Source organism: Lithobates pipiens, unplaced genomic scaffold (genome assembly GCF_037356315.1).
Source record: "Lithobates pipiens isolate NorthernLeopardFrog02 unplaced genomic scaffold, aLitPip1_a1.2 Scaffold_19, whole genome shotgun sequence".
Classification (NCBI taxonomy): Eukaryota; Metazoa; Chordata; class Amphibia; order Anura; family Ranidae; genus Lithobates; species Lithobates pipiens.
Window position 1 is genome coordinate 281510543 of NW_027507764.1, and position 13389 is coordinate 281523931.

At 46.5% G+C, this 13389-nt stretch overlaps 13 pseudogenes; all 13 read left to right on the forward strand.

Annotated features, from left to right (window-relative positions):
* Nucleotides 1-1686: 1686 nt before the first annotated feature.
* On the forward strand, nt 1687-1805 carry LOC143998505 (5S ribosomal RNA; annotated as a pseudogene).
* Nucleotides 1806-2333: 528 nt separating this feature from the next.
* On the forward strand, nt 2334-2452 carry LOC143998922 (5S ribosomal RNA; annotated as a pseudogene).
* A 7880-nt stretch (nt 2453-10332) lies between these two features.
* LOC143999975 (5S ribosomal RNA) lies at nt 10333-10451 on the forward strand (annotated as a pseudogene).
* Nucleotides 10452-10560: 109 nt separating this feature from the next.
* LOC143999908 (5S ribosomal RNA) lies at nt 10561-10679 on the forward strand (annotated as a pseudogene).
* A 107-nt stretch (nt 10680-10786) lies between these two features.
* On the forward strand, nt 10787-10905 carry LOC143998495 (5S ribosomal RNA; annotated as a pseudogene).
* A 109-nt stretch (nt 10906-11014) lies between these two features.
* On the forward strand, nt 11015-11133 carry LOC143999847 (5S ribosomal RNA; annotated as a pseudogene).
* Nucleotides 11134-11243: 110 nt separating this feature from the next.
* LOC143999676 (5S ribosomal RNA) lies at nt 11244-11362 on the forward strand (annotated as a pseudogene).
* A 110-nt stretch (nt 11363-11472) lies between these two features.
* Nucleotides 11473-11591, forward strand: LOC144000100 (5S ribosomal RNA; annotated as a pseudogene).
* A 108-nt stretch (nt 11592-11699) lies between these two features.
* Nucleotides 11700-11818, forward strand: LOC144000084 (5S ribosomal RNA; annotated as a pseudogene).
* Nucleotides 11819-11921: 103 nt separating this feature from the next.
* Nucleotides 11922-12040, forward strand: LOC143999874 (5S ribosomal RNA; annotated as a pseudogene).
* Nucleotides 12041-12150: 110 nt separating this feature from the next.
* On the forward strand, nt 12151-12269 carry LOC143999704 (5S ribosomal RNA; annotated as a pseudogene).
* A 108-nt stretch (nt 12270-12377) lies between these two features.
* On the forward strand, nt 12378-12496 carry LOC143999677 (5S ribosomal RNA; annotated as a pseudogene).
* A 331-nt stretch (nt 12497-12827) lies between these two features.
* Nucleotides 12828-12946, forward strand: LOC143999985 (5S ribosomal RNA; annotated as a pseudogene).
* The last annotated feature ends 443 nt before the right edge of the window (nt 12947-13389 follow it).

Genomic DNA, 13389 nt, shown 5'->3' on the forward strand with positions numbered 1-13389 from the left:
GCAGTATACACCTTTATCCACCTATTTTGCTCTTCTCTAATTGAGCCATCTGCCATCTGCAGGAGTTAGTTGGTGTTGTGTGCCTCCAGCACAGCACAGTATACACCGGTATCTACCCTTTAATTCCTGTTGTTCTATAATAAAGGCATATGCAGGAGTTAGTGGGTGTTGTGTGCCTCCAGCACAATATACCCTACCCAATTGCTGGTTTTCCCATCTCCCTTCAGGCCATTACCATGTCTGGAAGGCCAAAAAGGAGAGGCAGACAGGCACGAGCCGATAAAAGAGGGCAAGCAGGCTCTGTGTCTAGAGACAACAGTGCTGGTCGTGGATGCGGTGCATCGTCATCAGCATGTGGCCATGGGACACGCTTGTCCTTATTTTTGGCAGCTGGATGTGTTGAGCCGCATCATGACGAAGACTTGGTAGAGTGGATGACCAAGTCCTCTTCATCCTCCCCATCCTCTCTCACCCAGGCTCAGGGTACTAGCAAAGCAGCTGCCAACACATCCTCTTCCCTCGTCTCAATGTCATCATCAGTGACTCCTTCCCTAGACCCACCATGTCCTCCTGAGGAGTCCCCGGAACTCTTTGAGCACAGTGCTGGGTACATGCTTCAGGAGGATGCCCAGGCTCTGATGATGATACTCAGCTAGAGGAAGGCAGTAGCGTGAGCGCAGAGAGAGGGGATGCTCAAGAAGGACAGCAATCTAGCAGTCATGTTCCACAAGCTGCAGCATACTGCCAGGTTTGCTCCAGCGATGAAGAGGTAGGGGATGATGAGGGCACTGACTCCACGTGGGTGCCTGGTAGGAGAGAGGAGGAGGAAGAGGAGGAGGATGCACATCTTCAATGAGGCAGGATGTCCTCTGGGGGCCAGCTTAGGGGCAGCACACCGCCTGTGCAGGGCGCTGCCTCTGCGCGTTATTCTAAAAGTTCTTTGGTGTGGGCCTTTTTTGAGACAAGTGCATCAGATCACACTGCTGCTATTTGCAACATATGTCTCAAGCGTATCTCGAGTGGCCAAAACATCAGCTGCTTGGGCACCACATTCTCGACCAGACATATGTTGACCTGCCATGTAGCTTGTTGGCAAGCGTATCTCAAAGACCCACACCAAAGAACAAAGCGGACCTCTCCTTGCTCCTCCTCAGCTGGGATCTCCAACCCCACTAGACCTTCAGTCCTCTCTGAAGCCTGCGCTGAGAGGAATGAAGGTCTAGAATTAGGTGTGTCACAGCCAAGTGCTTGCAGGCACTCTGCTAACAGTACAGCCATGTCCGATTGTAGCAGGCAAATTTCCCTGCCCCAGCTGCTGGATCGTAGAGTACAGCAGTCAGGAATACCAGGTGCCGTAGGCTTTTTTTTAATATGTTGTTGGCGTCGACGACCTGTTTTATTTTTCTGCTTGTTTGCCAAGGTGACCATCTCGGCTTTTGTCAAGAGGGTTGAGTGTGGCAATCAAGATCGCCTATGGCCACATCACCTTGAATGCGCCTGATTTCGGATGCTAAGCAGGGTCAGGCCTGGTTAGTACCTGTATTGGGGACCGCCTGGGAATACCAGGTGCTGTAGGCTTTTTTTTAATATGTTGTTGGCGTCAACGACCTGTTTTATTTTTCTGCTTGTTTACCGAGCTGACCATCTTGCCGTTTGTCAAGAGGGTTGAGAGTGGCCAGAAAGATTGCTTACAGCCACATCACCCTGAATGCACCCAATCTCGTCTGATCTTGGATACTAAGCACGGTCGGGCCTTGTTAGTACCTAGATAGGAGACCGCTTGGGAATACCAGGTGCCGTAGGCTTTTTTTTAATATGTTGTTGGCGTCGACGACCTGTTTTATTTTTCTGCTTGTTTGCCGAGGTGACCATCTTGGCATTTGTCAAGAGGGTTGAGAGTGACCAGCAAGATCGCTTATGACCACATCAACCTCAGTGCGCCCGATCTTGTCTGATCTCGGTTTCTAAGCAGGGTCGGGCCTGGTTAGTACCTGGATTGGAGACCGCCTGGGAATATCAGGTGCCGTAGGCTTTTATGTTTCTGCTTGTTTGCCGAGGTGACCATCTTGGCGTTTGTCAAGAGGGTTGAGAGTGGCTGGCAAGATCACCTACGGCCACATAACCCTGCATGTGCTAGATCTCGTCTGATCTCGGATGCTAAGCAGGGTCAGGCCTTGTTCCTACCTGGATGGGAGACTGCCTGGGAATACCAGGTGCCATAGGCCTTTTTTTAATTTGTTGTTGGCTTCGACGACCTGTTTTATTTTTCTGCTTGTTTGCCAAGGTGACCATCTTGGCATTTGTCAAGCGGGTTGAGAGTAACCAGCAAGATCGCCTATGGCCACATCAACCTTAGTGCGCCCGATCTTGTCTGATCTCGGATTCTAAGCAGGGTCGGGCCTGGTTATTACCTGGATGGGACACCGCCTGGGAATACCAGGTGCCGCAGGCTTCCTTTTAATATGTTGTTGGCGTCGACAACCTGTTTTATTTTTCTGCTTGTTTGCTGAGGTGACCATCTTGGCGTTTGTCAAGAGGGTTGAGCGTGGCCAGCAAGAGTGCTTATGGCCAGATCACCCTGAATGCACCCGATCTTGTCTGATCTTTTTTTTTTTTTTTTTGCCATCTCAGTGAAACCAGTAATAACCGAAGGATGCAAAATCCTCACATCAGCTTATCGCTCAGGATCCCTCTCATATCTTCACATCATTGTGGCAGTTTTTTTTTTTTAAGTTACCTTCCACATACAGTTACCTTGTGCTAACATATCACATCTATTCTGGTAACTTAACGTATTTCCACCTCACCCAGCCCTACACCCCCTGACCCGGTTATCACCCCTCCCCCACCCTACCCAGTAGACCACCTGTTAGAACAATCAGTTAACCACATTTATACCCGTTTGGGGTTTATGCCTTTAACCCTTCTGTGACGCTCCATCTCTTTTTAAATTCTTGCCAGCTTTTCCATTTCTCAAGCATGTGTTTGTTGCTCCTCCCCTCCAAACTGTCACCTAAACTTTCCATCTTGTAAATCTCTTCTACAGCGTCCACCCACTCCCATATTGAAGGCGCCTCCAACTCCTGCCATTTTTTTGGGATTAATTTTTTCCCCGCATTTAATAAATGTGGGGTTAAGGACTCCTTATACTGTTTTACCCCACCCCCTATACCATGAAACAGAACTAACCAAGGGTCCGCAATCACCACAGATTTAGTTATATCTTTAATGTAAGATAAGATCTGGTTCCAATAGATCTTAATTTTCGGGCAACCCCACCATAAGTGTGCCATAGTGCCTACCTCCCCACATCCACGCCAGTATTCCCCGGACACATCGGGTTGGAATTTGCTATTCTTATCTGGGGTATAGTACCATCTCGTCAGACATTTATAGCGCATCTCTGCAGTTTAAGAATCCATGGCTGAGCTATGGACCAATTTAAATATTTTACCTAATGTTACGTTATCTTTTTGTGTGCCTAATTCCCTTTCCCATCTTTTTATGAATGGAGGCACTCCCGACTCCCCCATCGACAACAAAAACTTATACCACCTTGAGACGATCCCCTTGGGGTTCTTTGTTATGCATAGTTGTTCCAGTGGAGTCAATTCTTCAGCCGCTCGAATCGGCTGCGGCAGTTTTTTTACAAACTGGGAGAGCTGGGCGTATCTCCATTCATCAATCACCATTATACCTGTTTTTTGTTTTATTTCGTGAAAAGGTACTATACCTCCATCCCTAATTACATCTTTAAGCTGTGCTTTCTCCTTCACCCAGTTGCCTCCTATCTCTTTACAACCTAATAAAAAGTATTCGTTTTCCTTTAGTGCTATAAGGGGTGAATTATATTTCACATTAATGTGCCTATATACCTTGTCCCATATTCGAAAAGTGTTACGTGTTATATTATTTCCTGCCAGAGGCGCTAACCTCTTATGTGGGGGGTTCCATATTTGTTTTCCTAATTGTGCTCCACAACTTTCGTGTTCAAGATTTACCCACCTCTTTTCCTTATTATCCCTTTTGGTCCATTCGCTCACCCTAGACAAAACCACTGCATTGTAGTAGGTCTAAATATCTGGAATCGCCAACCCGCCCCTATTTCTTGGTTGTCGCAAACTGGCGAGGGCTAGTCTTGGTTTTTTATACTTCCACATAAATTTCATTAGCACCGATTTTAATTTACCCAAATAAACATTAGGCAGTGCTATCGGTAGCATCTGAAATCTATACAGGATTTTTGGAAATATTGTCATCTTCACTGTATTTATACGCTCTAACCACAATAATGATCTGTTACAACATCTTTTACACTCCGCCTGGATTTCATTCAGTAACGGTATGTAATTAACGCAGTACAGTCTCTTCTCGGATTTAGCCAGTTTTATTCCCAGATATTTAAGATCCTTCCGCCACGGAAAACTCAATTTCTGCTGGAGTGTCTGCGCCTCGACTTTGTTGATATTAATATTCAGAATTTCAGATTTGAGACGATTTATTTTAAAATTAGATACTTCCCCATACTGTTCCAGCACCCTTATTAAATTTGGCATAGACGTCTTAGGGTTGCTTATGTAAAATAGTATGTCATTCGCAAAAGCAGATAACTTATGTTCTTCTTTCCCAATTTTTACACCCGATATGTCCGGACTATCACGGATCGATGCAAGGAGGGGTTCCAATGACAATACGAACAAGAGGGGCGACAATGGGCATCCCTGTCTTGTACCCCTTTTCAATTAGAATTGGGCAGAGTCCTGTCCATTGACTTTTACCGGTGCCATAGGCTGATTGTATAGGACTCTCACCATCTGCATCATTTTCGGACCTATTCCCATCTCTTCCATTGTCAGGAACATAAACCCCTCTGTCAAAGGCTTTCTTCGCGTCCGTTGACAAGAGCAGACTGGGGGTCTCCCTCCATCGCATTTGTTGGAGCAGAAGAAGTGTTCTTAAACCATTATCTCTTCCTTCCCATCCTGGTACAAACCCCACCTGATCTGGGTGAACTAGTGTCTTCATTAGGTCCCTCATCTGTTCTGCTAAGACCTTTGCGTATAGTTTTGTATCCGTATTAAGCAACGAGATTGGCCTATAGCTGGTACATTGTGTTGGGTCTTTCCCCTCTTTCTGGATTAACGTGATTGTGGCCAATAGGCCTTCGCTACTCTTATTATAGGCCTCTCCGAACCCATTCATATATCGACATATTTTTGGTGTAAGGATTTCTCTGTATGTTTTATAATAAAGCGTTGTAAATCCATCAGGTCCAGGGGATTTTCCCGGGGCTGATTTTGTCAGTGCCCTATTTATTTCTTCTACCGATATTGGCCTCTCGAGTGTCTCCCTGTCTAAGGTGCTTATTTTAGGTAGTCTAGCTTTTTTTAGGAAGGCCGCGATGTTCTTGTCTCGTGCCTCGCCCTGTGCCCTCTGATGTCTATCTGAATAGATCTCCTCGTAGTATTTCCTAAAAGTTTCCGCAATTTCTTTAGTTCTAAATACCATACTACCATTTTTATTTAGCATTTTTCCAATAAAGTTTTTTTTTTTTGTAATATCCTAGCAAGGTATTTGCCCGGCTTATCCCCCAATAAATAGCGTTCACGGGCCAAGCCGTTAAGAACCCTCTTGGTTTCTTGTTCCAACAGGCCCTTCAGTTCTTCTCTAGTGTTTACTAATTTTTTATATAGCTTTTCCTTTTGATTCTGGCCTCTTTTGTGCTCTTGTTCCAAATTATGTATCTCTTCCGTTAATGCTTTAATCTTCTCGGCCCTAATTATTTTTTTTTTACCCTATTGAAATCAGTATTCCTCTGATATAGGCTTTATGTGCCTCCCATAGTATATGGCCTGCTATTTCCGGTGTATCGTTTATTGCGAAGTAATGTTCAATTTCTCTGCCAATCCTGGCCCTGTCTTCTTCATCACATAGCAGATCTTCATTGATCCGCCATGTTGGGGCTCTTGTCTCACTCCTTAAGATATTCATTCTTAACTTTACTGGGGCATGATCCGAGAGGGTGATTGCTTCTATGCTGGCTTCTGCCACATAGTCTAACAGACCATGGTCTATAAATATGTAATCAATGCGGGAGTATGTCGCATGGACCGGAGAGTAAAACGAGTAGTCTCGGCACTTTGGATTCATGACTCTCCATGCATCTACCAATTGACTAGAGTATAATTTTTGCTGAATATTTTTTAGCTGGTCATTTCTCGTCCTCTGTGCCCCAGACGTACTGTCCACTCCTGGATTTAAGCAAAAATTTATATCTCCTAGCATGATCACATATCCCTTCTTGAATTCGATTTATTTAGTTAATATCGTCTTTAAGAAACTGATAGGGTTGCTATTGGGGGCGTAAATATTAACTAATGTACATTCCATCTCATCTAGTGTACCCTTCAGGAACAAATACCTCCCTTCCGCATCACTCATTCTATCCACTAATTGAAACTTTGTTTTTTTCGAGAACCCTATAGCGACCCCTCTGCTTCTTGTAGATATTGTGTCACTGTAGTACCAAGTGGGGAAGTTCTTCGAATATAATCTAATATCTGATGCCAGGAAATTATGTGTCTCCTGAAGAGCAACCACATCTGCCTCATAGCGTTTTAACTCCGCCAGAATCTTGTATCTCTTTGTCGGGGTATTCATTCCCTTCACATTGTATGACAAGAAATTTGTGCCACTCAGTTTTACCATTTGCTTTCTATTAACCTGGAACATCTCTTCCCCTGCCCAGGTACTTTGCTATATTTCTCAGGTGGTCTACTCCCCCCCCCTCTCCCACCCACCAACCCATCCCCCCACTCTCCACCCACCCTCCTACCCATCCTCCACCCCATCCTCCACCCCTCCTCTCCCAATTCCTCCATGTCCCACCGCCCCCACCCCCCACCCCCCTGCAGCCAAATCTCGGCCCTTGTTTGGTTGATGGTTGTGTAAGCCCATACCATCTCCCAAACGGCTTATTTAGAGGGCCTGGGGCTCCTTAACCTGCGCCTCCTCCCTCCTCCCTTATTTAGAGAGGAAGAAAGGGTACATAACCTGCATCCCCTATGATCTTTCCGCCTCACCCCCCGCCGCCTTCCCCCCCACCACCACTCCCCCACTACCGAGTTCTAACTAACGAAGGGATCCCCCAAGTTGTGGTAATCCCCACACTTCTCCCGTCCAACCTGGGAGATCCGGGATACACAAGTCTAACCTATTACAAAAATCTGTAAATTCTTCCGGGAATCTCAGCTTCGCTGTTTGACCATCTTTGAACCCCATTAAACATGCCAGGAAACCCCAGCTATATTTCATGTTTCGCGCGCCCATCTCCGCCAGCAGCAGTTTCAGGAGCCGTCTTCTCGCTAGAGTCACAGATGATAAATCTGAAAAAATTTGTAAGTCCCGACCCTTATACTGTAGCCCGCCTACAGTATAAGGGTCGGGACATACAAATTTTTTCAGATTTATCATCTGCGACTCTAGCGAGAAGACGGCTCCTGAAACTGCTTCCTCTTAACTTTCTCCAGAGTGTTGCTTTTTCTTCAAAAAAGGTAAATCTTACGATAATATCTCGAGGTCTTTCTGTGTCTGGGTACCTTATTTTACCTATCCTGTGAATCCTATCAATTTTTGGGGGACCTCCCATCCCGTCTCCCCAACAGGGGGAAAATATGCTTTCAAACATTCTCCTCAGATCTTCTCCTTTTTCCTCCGGGACCGATCGGATCCGTAAGTTTTTCCTTCTGCTCAGGTTCTCCTGGTCTTCCAACTTGTACATGATCTCCCTCTGTACTCGTTGTATTATTTCTACTTGCTCCTTAACTTTACTTATTTCCTGGAATTGTTGATCCATACGGTTCTCCGTGGCCTCTACTTTCTCTAGCAGGCTTCCAAGATCCTCCCCATGCCCCAGGATATCTGCTTTAATTGCATTTTCGAGTTTCAGCAGCATCTCCAACATTTCACCTTTTGTAGGGGGAAGATCTACTACCCTTGACTCCTCAGCTTTGCTGTTGTCCATATCACTATCTGTCGCTATATCATCTCTCGAATGGTGGGCAGTTCCCTCTTTGTATTTTCCTGATCCTTTCCTCTGATCTTGGACAGGCTGCTGTTTCTTGCTTTTTCCTGAGTTTTTAGGGCTTACACCTTGAGTCAAATATTGTTGAATAGTAGTATCCAGACCTTTCTCCTTTGAGGTCCGCAAAGCCCCGCTTTTAGAGGCTTTATTAGCCGACTTACTCATGGTGTCCTGCTCGGGTAATTTTTTCTTTTTTTTTCCCCTTTTTGTTTTTGGCTCCCCTCTTTTAGTCCTACTTGTATATCTGTTGGTCCTACTGCATTCTCCGGGTCACATGTCCCACTTCTTCCGAGTCTATGCTACAAATTAATAGACGTTTGGAAAGGAAAAATGATCTCACCTGGACAGAAAAAATGGGCCAAATCATAATATATGCGTCCATATGGGGGCACCTGTCCGGGGTACACTGTGTCCCCCTTTTTATATTTTTCTTTATTTTATTTTTTCCCAGAGAGTCCCTCTAGGCTTACACACTGTCCACTTAACTTCCTTTACCAGCGGGTTCCCCTGCAGTTATATATCACTGATCTAAGCCTATAGCGAAGTGGTGTTCTCCCTATCTGTTTCTCAATATAGTATACTCATACATTCCCAGCTTCCCGAGCATAGATCGTATAATTGAAAGCTTAGATGTTGAAGTCTATATATATATATATATATATATATATATATATATATATATATATATATGGATATGAGGCAATAGGACTGGTATATTGATATAGGTCCAACTACAGCTCCACCCATCTGCTCTTTCCTCGTAATCTCTCGCGGACTGAATTCCTATACATGGAGGCACCTTCCTGCCATGCTTTCCCCTTTTCCCCACGAGTAGCAGTCTGGGGTAGCTTATATATAACCGCAGTAGTCCTTATAAGGGGGCTCTGTGTACCTCTATGTAATGCACTTCTGATTAAATTAACCCTTTGTATGTTACTATCGATATTCGCTTTTCGTATTACAGGATATGGGTGTCATACATACTTTCAAATAAAAATAAAAAGTCCATGTGCGTTTTTGTTAAAACCTATAGGGGTAATATCCAGTGTGACCCGTCCGTGTCATTGCTGGGCTCCTCGTTCTATGTAGGGAGATCGCTATATATATATATATATATATATAGAGAGAGGTATGACAGATAGGCCCGTATAGCTTATCCTATCCGCGTTATTCACCACTAGCACTTATGCAGGGTTATTGCACTAGATCACTTCATACATGTGTACATGGAAACAAACTTGTAAAACGCCGTTATCGGAGTGAGAATTTCACCGCGTGTTGCCTCTAGGACCCTGAAGATAGTAAACCAGTATTGCATCTCTAACAGTGTGAGGCTTATCTCAGATGGAAGTGACCTTTCACCAATGCATTACGTCTGCAGGATCAGCTGTCTCCACACATAGTTTTAGGACAGTCTGGCAATTACATTCAACCACTCTAACAGGTAACTATAACGTCCTTTTGTCAGCTCAGGAATCCAGCTGCACTTGGGTCTTGTGTAGGCTCGCAGGGGGTCCCGTCCAGTCTCTCTACCGATGGAGGGGGAGGGTATAGGTGGAGGGCTGGGAGTCAGCCGGCCGATGACACTCTCCTCCGCTCAGTCCATTGCCGGGGGTAGCGCGGGGACGCAGATCCACTTAGCGCCGTACTGTAGCAGGGGGGAGCCCACGTCTGCTCTGGTCGGAGCCTCTCACTTCCCCTGGCCAGGCCACGTCCTCCATCCCCTGCCTCTCACCCGCTGCTGTAAGCGCTGGCTAGCCCCTCCCCTCAGGCAGACGCTGCGTCCTCACGTCCTACACCCGCCCATCGCCGATTCGAGATGGACCTGATCTTGTCTGATCTTGAATGCTAAGCAGGGTCAGGCCTGGTTAGCACCTGGATGGGAGACCACCTGGGAATACCAGGTGCCGTAGGCTTTTTTTTAATATGTTGTTGGCGTCGACGACCTGTTTTATTTTTCTGCTTGTTTGCTGAGGTGACCATCTTGGCGTTTGTCAAGAGGATTGAGAGTGGCCAGTAAGATCGCCTACAGCCACATCACTCTAAATGTGCGAAATCTTGTCTGATTTCAGATGCAAAGCAGGGGCGGGCCTGGTTAGTACCAGGATAGGACACCACCTGGGAATACCAGGTGCCATAGGCTTTTTTTTAATATGTTGGTGGAGTCGACAACCTGTTTATTTTTTGCTTGTTTGTCGAGGTGACCATCTGGGCATTTGTCAAGAGGGTTGAGAGTGGCCAGCAAGATCCCCTACAGCCACATCACCCTGAATGCGCCCGATACCATCTGATCTCGGATGCTAAGCAAGGTCGGGCCTGGTTAGTACCAAGATGGGAGACCGCCTGGTAATACCAGGTGCCGTAGGCTTTTTTTTTAATATGTTGTTGGCGTCGACGACCTGTTTTAATTTTCAGCTTGTTTGCTGAGATGACCATCTTGGCGTATGTCAAGAGGGTTTGGAGTGACCAGCAAGTTGGCCTACGGCTAAATCACTCTGAATGCGCCCAATCTCTTCTGATCTCGGATGCTAAGCAGGGTCGGGACTGGTTAGTACCTGGATGGGAGACTGCCTGGGAATACCTGGTGCCGTAGGCTTTTTTTAATATGTTTTTGGCGTCGACGACCTGTTTTATTTTTTTGCTTGTTTGCCTAGGTGACCATCTTGGCATTTTTCAAGAGGGTTGAGAGTGGCCAGCAAGATCCCCTACGACCCCATCACCCAGAATATGCCTGATCTCGTCTGATCTCGGATGCTAAGCAGGGTCGGGCCTGGTTAGTACCTGGATGGGACACCACCTGGGAATACCAGGTGCCATAGGCTATTTTTTTAATATGTTGTTGACGTCGACGACCTGTTTTATTTTTTTGCTTGATTGCAGAGGTGACCATCTTGGCGTTTGTCAAGAGGCTTGAGAGGGGCCAGCAAGATTGCCTACGGCCACATCACCCTAAAAGCACCCGATCTGGTCCGATCTCGGATGCTAAGCAGGGTTGGGCCTGGTTAGTGCCTTCATAGGTGACCACTCGGGAATACCAGGTGCCGTAGGCTTTTTTTTAAATATGTTGTTTTCGTCAACGACCTGTTTTATTTTTTTGCTTGTTTGCCGTGGTGACCATCTTGGCGTTTTTTCAAGAGGGTTGAGAGTGGCCATCAAGACTGCCTATGGCCACATCACCCTAAAAGCGCCCGATCTCATCTGATCTTGGATGCTAAGCAGGGTTGGGCCTGGTTAGTACCTTGTTGGGAGACCGCTTGGGAATACCCGGTGCCGCAGGCTTTTTTTTAAATATGTTGTTGGCGTCAACGACCTGTTTTATTTTTTCTGCTTGTTTACCGAGGTGACCATCTTGGCTTTTGTCAAGAGGGTTTAGAGTGGCCAGCAAATCTGCCTAAGGCCACATCACCCTGAATGCGCCCGATCTCGTCTGATCTCAAATGCTAAGCAGGGTCAGGCCTTGTTAGTACCTGAATGGGTGACCGCCTGGGAATACCAGGTGCTGTAGGCTTTTTTTTAATATGTTGTTGGCGTAGATGACCTGTTTTATATTTCTGCTTGTTTGCCGAGCTGACCATCTTGGGGTTTGTCAAGAGGGTTTGGAGTGACCAGCAAGTTGGCCTACGGCTAAATCACTCTGAATGCGCCCAATCTTTTCTGATCTCGGATGCTAAGCAGGGTCGGGACTGGTTAGTACCTGGATGGGAGACTGCCTGGGAATACCTGGTGCCGTAGGCTTTTTTTTAATATGTTATTGGCGTCGATGACCTGTTTTATTTTTCTGCTTGTTTGCCGAGGTGACCATCTTGGCATTTGTCAAGAGGGTTTGGCCAGCAAGTTCACCTATGGCCACAACACCCTGAATGCGCCCGATCTCATCTGATCTTGGATGCTAAACAGGGTAGGGCCTGGTTAGTACCTGAATGGGACACCGCCTGGGAATACCAGGTGCCGTAGACTTTTTTTAAAATATGTTGTTGACGTTGACGACCTGTTTTATTTTTTTGCTTGTTTGCCGAGGTGACCGTCTTGGCGTTTTTTCAAGAGGGTTGAGAGTGGCCAGCAAGACTGCCTATGGCCACATCACCCTAAAAGCACCCGATCTCGTCCAATCTTGAATGCTAAGCAGGGTTGGGCCTGGTTAGTACCTTGTTGGGAGACCGCTTGGGAATACCAGGTGCCGTAGGCTTTTTTTTAATATGTTGTTGGCGTCAACGACCTGTTTTATTTTTCTGCTTGTTTACCGAGGTGACCATCTTGGCATTTGTCAAGAGGGTTTAGAGTGGCCAGCAAATTTGCCTAAGGCCACATCACCCTGAATGCATCCGATCTCGTCTGATCTCAGATGCTAAGCAGGGTTGGGCCTGGTTAGTACCTTGTTGGGAGACCGCTTGGGAATACCAGGTGCCGTAGGCTTTTTTTTAATATGTTGTTGGCGTCAACGACCTGTTTTATATTTCTGCTTGTTTGCCGAGGTGACCATCTTGGCGTTTGTCAAGAGGGTTAAGAGTGGCCAGCAAGATCGCCTACGGCCACATCACCCTAAATGTACGAAATCTTGTCTGATTTCAGATGCTAAGCAGGGTCTGGCCTGGATAGTACCTGGATAGGACACCACCTGGGAATACCAGGTGCCGTAGGCTTTTTTAATATGTTGGTGGCATCGACGACCTGTTTCTTTTTTGCTTGTTTGCCGAGGTAACCATCTTAGCATTTCTCAAGAGGGTTGAGAGTGACCAGCAAGATCCCCTAAGGCCACGTCACCCTAAATGCACCCGATCTCCTCTGATCTCGGATGCTAAGCAGGGTCGGGCCTGGTTAGTACATGGATGGGACACCGCCTGGGAATACCAGGTGCCATAGGCTTTTTTTAATATGTTGTTGGCGTCGACTACATGTTTTGTTTTCCCTAATCGTCTTTCAGGACAGCCACTATGAGAGATAGACTCCTCCTCTTCCTCTGGAAACACTGCGCCAGCCCATAAATTCTTACTTCCCCTGCCGGACCTCAGTTATTAGTGTTTCCTCCGGCGGGGAGACACTGTGCAAAGGAACCAGGCCGATCAGTCGGGGAGGCTGTGGCCATTTTTTCGTTAAAGAACCCGGTTGAAAGAAGCAGGAGCTTCATTTGGAGAAAGCTGGGTTCAAACCGTTCGGATGTTCGGTTTACTTACCTCACCAGGTACTGCCACCCCTTCCTAGTCGAGCGCGGCTTCAGGTCGTGGGGGACTCCTATCGCGTCTACAGGGACGCAGCTGGCAAGCCGTTCGAAAGATTTCCCTGTACAAGGGTACAGTCCGCCCCTTTTT